Genomic DNA, 7,976 nt, shown 5'->3' on the forward strand with positions numbered 1-7,976 from the left:
CAAACCCAGATGTAAAGGGCTCGCAAACCGGGTTCTCAAACCTCTACAGTTCGCAGAATTCAGACTACTTGGTAATACATACAAGTATGTGTACCTTACGCAAAGCAGTTCGAAATCTCTCATAATTGAATTTGAAACATTCCCAATAGCCATAGACATTGGAAAATTTACAAATAATCAATTTGAAACAAAAAGAGTTTATGAACAAAATTGTTCTAACCAATATTGCTAAGGATCTATGAACATCCATTGCTCGAGAGTTTAACCAAGACACGCTTGAACTCGAAATTTCTTCTTTTGAGATATTAAATATACTAAAATAATATGACATAGTCTCATTAGATAGAATGGCATATGCCATGACTAAATAGAATAAGTCAGTCTTCATGATAAGTGCATAATTCATATGATTTTAGTATTCATTTCATACTTGTTTTAGCTATTATTCTTGCATGTATTCGTATTATTACTTTTGTTTTCTCTTATTTGCCTCCATTAGGTGAATCATCCAAAAAGGAGCTACAAAGTGCTGAAAAGAGATATGAAGAGAAGTATTCCAAGTATCCAAGTGCCCAAATCCAAGAGAAGTGGAAGAAAAGCGACGAAAAGGAGCAAAATGCTCAAAATCAAGAGAAGGGCCAAAGGCTGAACTTAACTCATTCAAATTAAGGATTTCTCATCATCATCTTGAATATAATTGAAAGATAAAAATAATTCAAAAAGAATGAGGTCATTCCGAGTTCGGATGAAGAAGTTGTGGCCAAAACAAGCTTTTATTAAATACCGAAGACAATAAAGTTCGCGGACGGGTTTTCACACTTTAATTCCGAAAATATCTGCTGGAATTTGAAGTTTGCGGAATGGGTTCGCAATCTTAGGTAGTAGGAAACGTGTATTTACACCTTGGAAATCCTAAGGGCACGTTTGGATTCGTTATTTCGTATTTTCGGGCCGGGTTCTTAAACCGAACTAAATACTTGAAGGCCAAGCAATGTAAACCTATAAAAAGGTATTAGGTTATGTAAAACTAAATCAATCATCGAATCTCATACCACAAGTTCTACATCAAAACCTAGGGTTTACCCCTTTAGGGGGAAACCACCATTCTTCATCTTCTTTGTAATATGAATAGCTAAATCCTTTGTTGATTAAGGATGAATTCAATGTTCTAAGCGTGAAGCTTTATTAATAATACAAACCTATTGAGAGTTTTTATCATCATCGTTTGTTTTTACGATATCTAGGGTTTATGAGTGATTATTGGATTGATTTGGAGTGCACGCTAGATTGATCTATTAATTGTTCTATTGCTAGTGGAAGTTAGGAGATAATCGTCGATTAACTCTCTACACAAGTAGAAATCGCGAGACCTTACAGAGGGATTCTGTGGAGGAATCGTGTGTGAAAACAACACCAGCAAGTAAACTTTGATCTAAGAGTTTAACTAGTGTGATCAACCTAAATTCACAAAGCCTAAGGCATTCGATTGGATTACACCTTGAGCGATCTACTACTTGGTGGTTCGTTGAATAGAATCTGGTAGTCGAGAACTTCCGTATCCAGTGATTGAAGGAGTTTTGGGGATAACACTGATCTAGCTGTTATTCCACGGTTGGTGATGAATGGTTCTTACGAAAGATAGATAAGTATTCTAATCTTGTCAACGCTTGGTAACGGCGAAGGATACTAATCTTGTCAACGCTTGGTAACGGCGAAGGATTCTTTAATCATCCTTTTCTTTATTATTGTCTTTATAATTATCTTACAACCAAAATCCCCTTTGTTATTTACTTTATCTTGCTAATACAAATAACCTACCAATTACACAGCTCTCTGTGGGAACGATCTCTTACTACCGCTATATTACCAGTTAATTAGTGGGAAATATCTTGATTAATTTGTTGAGCCTACGACAGGCCATCAAATTTTGGCGCCGCTGCCGGGGAGCAGACGCTAATTGATTTGTTATTTTTTTAGCTTGTTTTTATTTTTGTTTTTATTTTCTCTTTTGTTCTTGTGAGTCGTCATGTTTCCTTACGGAAATAACATGTACGGAGCACAAGATTACACATGCAACAGCGGTAATCAATATGGTTTTCAATCTCATTCATATGATAACTACCAACCATCTTATCTTATACTAATATAAAGAAAAGAGGTATTTTTGGTGAAGTCTTTCTTTTGGGGAAGCTTTTTCACATCACAAAAATGCCCCTCCGGATTTTAAATTTGTCTTCTAAAAGTTACGTAAAAAAGGAATTGTCGAGAGGACGGATCTGTAAAGCGTCAACATAATGACCCTGAGTTCGAATCCTGCTGTCCCCATTTTAGCATTTGTTTTTTTAACCTTTTCTTTCTTTGTTTCCTATCTTTAGAATTTCTTTTTCTTTGGTATCTTCAGAGCAACTGCAGTGGTGCGATCAAACCCAAAGATCAAAGATCAAAAAAAAGACCAAAATTTGGGTTTAGTCAGTGTTGTGACGCAACGGTACATGATTAAAATTTCGTCAGGCGGACTTTAAAAGTCCGCCCCATTTTTTTTTTTGTAAAATTTCATCAGGCGGACTTTAAAAGTCCGCCCCATTTTTTGTAAATTTCATCAGGCGGACTTTAAAAGTCCGCCCCATTAAAATTTCATCAGGCGGACTTTAAAAGTCCGCCCCATTCTTTATAACTTTCATCAGGCGGACTTTAAAAGTCCGTCTCATTCTTTTTTTTTTTTATTTAATTAAAATTTCATCGGGCGTAATTTAAATCTCCGCCAGTTAACAAGCGTACTTTAAATTTACGCCCAACAACAAGCGTACTTTAAATTTACGCCCGACTATATTAAAATTTGGGATTTGGTCGCGACCATATTTGGTCTGGAATTTGATCTTTGGTTGAGATTTGATCTTTACTCCGTCCCACTGTGTTACGATCTCATCCCAAATTTTTGGTTATACTCGCCCACCGTGGATGCTCTAAGAAGAATAGCAGATTCATGAGAAACACCATTCCTCTTCTTCGTTCTTCTCAATTATCTTGACGCCTCGAAACCAAAATAAAGCAGAAGAATTGGTATTTTTCCCCTCTCGCCAATCATCCATTGTTGGTCCATTCGGAACCAAAATAAACCAAAATAAAGCAGATTAAATCGGGGATAAGAAAGATGGTTCATTCGGAAGCAAACACCAAATCGGTAGAATAGAAGGAAACGAACAACCCTAGATTTCAATTGAAGGATATTCATCGATCTCTTTTCAATTATCAGTTCACATTGGTGAGAAAATTTGTAACTTTTTTGATTTTTATTTTAATTGAAATGGGGAATTTATACTTATCGTTAAGTTTTTTGTTTCTATGATAATCTGTTCTTAATTTGGTTTAATTGGATGTGGGAATTGGGAAATGCAGGGACTTTTTTAAGGTTGATTAGTTAATTTTTTTTGTTCCATCTCATTTTGATGGAGAAGAAACTAATTGGGTTCTGACCCATTAGTGTAAGATAATGGAGGATACAAGTGGGTTTAGATCTGGGGTGTTTATCGGGAAATTGTAGATAAAATGATGTTGGAGCAAGACTATGAAGAATAAGAAGAATTTTGTAGCTTTTGTGATGAGGAAGAAGAAGAATGGACAATATAGGAGGAGAAGGAACAAAAATCTATGATATTAGGTAAGGAGGGGATGTAAGAATCATGAAAATGTTCTTGAAAGGTGTATCTATCCCTGAGGCATGTGATTTGGGTTCTGGGTATTCAGCAATAAAATTTATTTTTATGTAGAGGAGCAAGTTGCTCACTACTTTCCTTTGATTGATGGTCTGGTGGAGGCATTGGCACAACAAGATTCGTCATGTTGTTGCTTTTGCAGATTCTGAGATCGTTTGTGATCAAGTGAGTTATTCTTTCTTAAGTATCATATAGTATTCTTTCTTAAGATTTCTTTTTCAAATTTTTGTATCATATGGTATTCCAATTTTTATTCTGGACTTGGAAGTTAGAACAAAAAATGTTTTGGAATCTAAACTAACTTGCTGCTGTCTAGGATTTAGTATATGTGAATATTGTTTAGGCATGGATTTTTCTTTGTTTATGGTTCCATTTTCAGATTGCTCTTAGGATTATGCCCAAGTTGTAACATACAGCTTTTTCTTGTTGTTTCACATGGTCTAGAATGAGCTACTGCAAATTTGAGGCTGGATGTTTGGTGGCTTCAGATCCATTTGCGAAACTTGAGCGAGTTATTTTTAGAATTACATATATAGTCGCACGTCAAGTTTTATGAAACTTAGTCGAGGTATTTATGTAGGATTACAATAAATAGCCGTACGCTGTCTTTAAGTAAAATGCATATGAATATGTTTGGGCCAGGTAGCACATATAATAGGTGTGACCTTAGAAAACAATGGTGATAAATAGAACAAAGTAACTTAGTGGGAGGGGTGGAGCAAGATGATGTTTTATTTACTGCACCTTATTTGAGCTTGGCAGAATGAGCCATAAACTATAGTAGGATCAATTATATTGGGTACACGAAGAGGTTTACTTTACCAGGTTGGTCCTTTTTTTTCCTAATATGAAGTTAAAGTCAATTAGTAATGGGTCTGTTTGTTTTCACATGATTTCATCCATGTAACATAAATAAAGTATTATGGATATTCTAATGAAACTTGGGAAAAATTCGTTATTGGGTGTGTAAATTGTTAATGTTTTCCTCAAAATTCATATGGGTTGAATTAGTGGGTTTGTATGTTTTGCATATGCCAACTCAGTGGGAATAACATGTTTAAATGACTGGCTTTTATTTGTTTTAATATATATACTTACGAAAATGAAGTGCGATTGATCTGGTATATGTATCTGAGCTCCAGCATATGGCATTTTAGTGCAATGCAGTTGTAACTATTGGTTGTTTATAAGTTTTGAGTCAACATGGCCAGGTTACAGTTTAATTGTTAGATACACAAATAAGATAAAAAGTTTGGTTTCCGACTTAGATCAACTTATGCGACTCATAACATTTGTTTATAATGCACACATTGCTAAATTCAAAACAGTCATCTCATAAGTTGGTCATATTTTACACACAAAAGATACATAACTAGAGCTGATTTAGAGAACGGTGATGATGTGGAGGTAGTGTGAGCGTCGAGAAGAGAATGAATCAACTTTTAAGCCGTGACATATATGATACTTACGTTTGAGCATTCTGCTCTTCCAATCTGTCACTCCATGATCATACCTTCATTTTTTTCGAAAAGCCAAAAATGATTGCATTTCTTTCTTATATGAACATTATAGACGAATTCAGGTAGAAACTAGAATTACTATTTAGCTTGATGCAATCTGATTTTCTTTGTGGTAATCGTATTATAAGCATCATGCCGGTATATGACAACTGTTATCTTGAGTCAGCACAAGCCATTTTCAGGATTTTCTAAGCTTTTGGTTCTTTGTTACACTTTAGTTATGTCATGCTGAATTAGTTATTATTTAGTAACGATGTCATATTGTTTCCTGTAGATGTTTAATTCCCTTATCATGAGAGGGTGCTTATTTTTGCTCTACTGCGTTGCAGGTTGTTTGATGGACGCGGTCAAATGCTGGAAAAGATACTATTTTTCTTGCAAATGCTTCTTTATTAAAGTAAACTGGAAAATGAATGTTATTTGCTGTGGTTGGTGCTTTAAAGTTGGGCATCTCAAAAAGACATATTGTCAATCGGGATCTACAAAATGAGCTTCTTGGGGAGTCAGAAGGCTTGATCTATTCCAGAAAATCAATTGAGGACGGTGATGTTGAGTAACCGGGGTTCTCGATTAGAGCTGTGAGTTTTTGCACAATAACAAGTATATGATCTCAATTTTAGTCATATTTGCTGTGCATTTTTTATATCGGAACCAAACAATTTTGATGTGGTGGGTTATATTGTTGCTCAACATGTGAGTTTGACAAATTTTTCTGTACAAGGAAGTTTTCATGTCCTGGAAAGTATACTGTATAAAGTGCATCAGAGATACATTTTGTATAAATGGATGTTTTAGACTAAAAAAATTATTGAGTAAAGTATTCAATTCCCTTTTAACCGGAACGGTGCGCCTGCGTCTAGGCTAGGATACTAAAACAACATAAATCATTGACTGAGCGTTGATTTTGACCGGTGATTACTACACGAAAACAACGAAATTACCGAACGGAACAGCAGGCGCATCGCGCGTGCGTGCTATACTAGTGGGTATAATCAAAACCAATCTTTTGGCTATGATCAATATCCCACGGAATCTTATGGATACTCTCATGCATATCAACAACCTTTTGAAGGGTATGTAAGTGAGAAACCACAAGGATGGGGGGATAGTTGTTCTTCTAATGATAATTATTCTAGTCTTGCAGATCTAATGCACCAATTTATGGATAATTTGAATCGGGATAATCAAAAGTTGGACCAATACATTCAAAATACGGGAGAATACTATAAAAAGACCGAAGATACACTCCAAGAACTTCAAGAGGGCACGAAAAACTTAAGGAGAGACATGAATCAAATTAAGGAAGAATTGGAAAAAGATGAGCAACCCTTGGAGAATCGTTGTAATGATGATGAAGTTATCCCAGCTCCGGATCGTAATAATGATCATTCGCCTATTCAAAAGGAGGAGCCTTGGTATGACCGAACCATTGTTATGAACGGTGTAACATACTCGAATGCATATCAATGTTACAATGAATGTCCGAATTACAATGTTTTTAGGCCGGTTGAGTTGCAAGAAGTAGACCCGATTATTCCCTCGATGGATACTCATACAGAATACCCTAAAATCTATACTGAAGAAGAGTTCCTGAAAGCGGAATTTGATTCGGATGACGAGGTTGTTGAAGAGATGGAGATTGAGAATGAAACCAAGTTGATTGAAGTCGTGGAAGATCCAGTTGAGCTAGATAATAATAGTTTGATAGAGGACCACGATATACTTGAGGTAAATAATTCACTTGAGATAATTGATGAGGATCCGAAACAAGGTTTTTCTAATCCTTTGCTTAATTCTATATCTATTGATCCTTTCCATCCAACTGAAGTAGATTCTAAAAGAGTTGTTAACCCAACTTTTAAGAAAATACCTCACTTAGGATTGAATTTGTGTGCTTCCAAAGTTTTAACGGATTATTTTTCTTCTAAGTATCCACCACTTAATGTGTTTGATTCGAGTATTGTGCAGGTTCACCAAGGTGTGGAACCTTTTGAAGTTCCCGAATTTTATGTTCTCTATTCACTTTCGACTGTAGAAAGGACTAACCGTGTGAGAAACTTCAATAAAGTGATAGCTTCAATATTTATATCTTGTGATAACGTTTTTGTGAAGCTATTATTTGAATTGCAGATTGTTATTTGGAAGAATTACCAAATTTTCAGATTGTGGGTGTACGGACGATAACAATAACGTCGGGCTGACGACGTTAAACCAAGCGCTAAATGGGAGGCAACCCATCGGTTTTGTATCTCTATACCTTTTGTTTTTAATTTTCTTAGTTTTTCATATCATATCTTGCATTCCCATCTTAGATTTTACAAGTCCTATGTCTATAATGAAAGTTTTGACGAATTCTCGTCAGAAAATTCTGACTGCGCACTTGTCACCAAAATAGCTCTCGAGACTTCATATGGAGTCCGATTTGAGTGGTTGACCCCAAATTTTAAATAGGACAGACTCACCTTTCTTTTCCAAAAAGAATATTTGAATTCGGAGTCTGTTAAGTTGCAGCGATAGGCCTGGACATTTGAGTTTCGATATTTTTCCAGAACTTTTTTAGATTGCATGTTTGTCAGTCCGGAGGCCATAAAAGTCAGACCGTTTATCGAAACACTGTGAAATTATGACACTTTTTAGAAAAAAACATAGGTAAACAACTTTCGTTTAGGATGTTTTTCCTAGTTCCCTACTCATTTGTACAGTTTTTGAGTTTTTCAGGGTTGTTATGTCAGAAATCAGAATT

General features: G+C 35.5%; 1 long non-coding RNA gene across 1 annotated transcript; it reads left to right on the top strand.

Annotated features, from left to right (window-relative positions):
* Positions 1 to 2,953: 2,953 nt before the first annotated feature.
* LOC113297494 lies at positions 2,954 to 6,050 on the top strand. Its single transcript, XR_003333507.1, has 3 exons — positions 2,954 to 3,262; positions 3,397 to 3,878; positions 5,563 to 6,050. It is a non-coding gene; the product is annotated as an uncharacterized LOC113297494 (long non-coding RNA).
* The last annotated feature ends 1,926 nt before the right edge of the window (positions 6,051 to 7,976 follow it).

The sequence above is a fragment of the Papaver somniferum genome, chromosome 7, assembly GCF_003573695.1.
Source record: "Papaver somniferum cultivar HN1 chromosome 7, ASM357369v1, whole genome shotgun sequence".
Taxonomy (NCBI): Eukaryota; Viridiplantae; Streptophyta; class Magnoliopsida; order Ranunculales; family Papaveraceae; genus Papaver; species Papaver somniferum.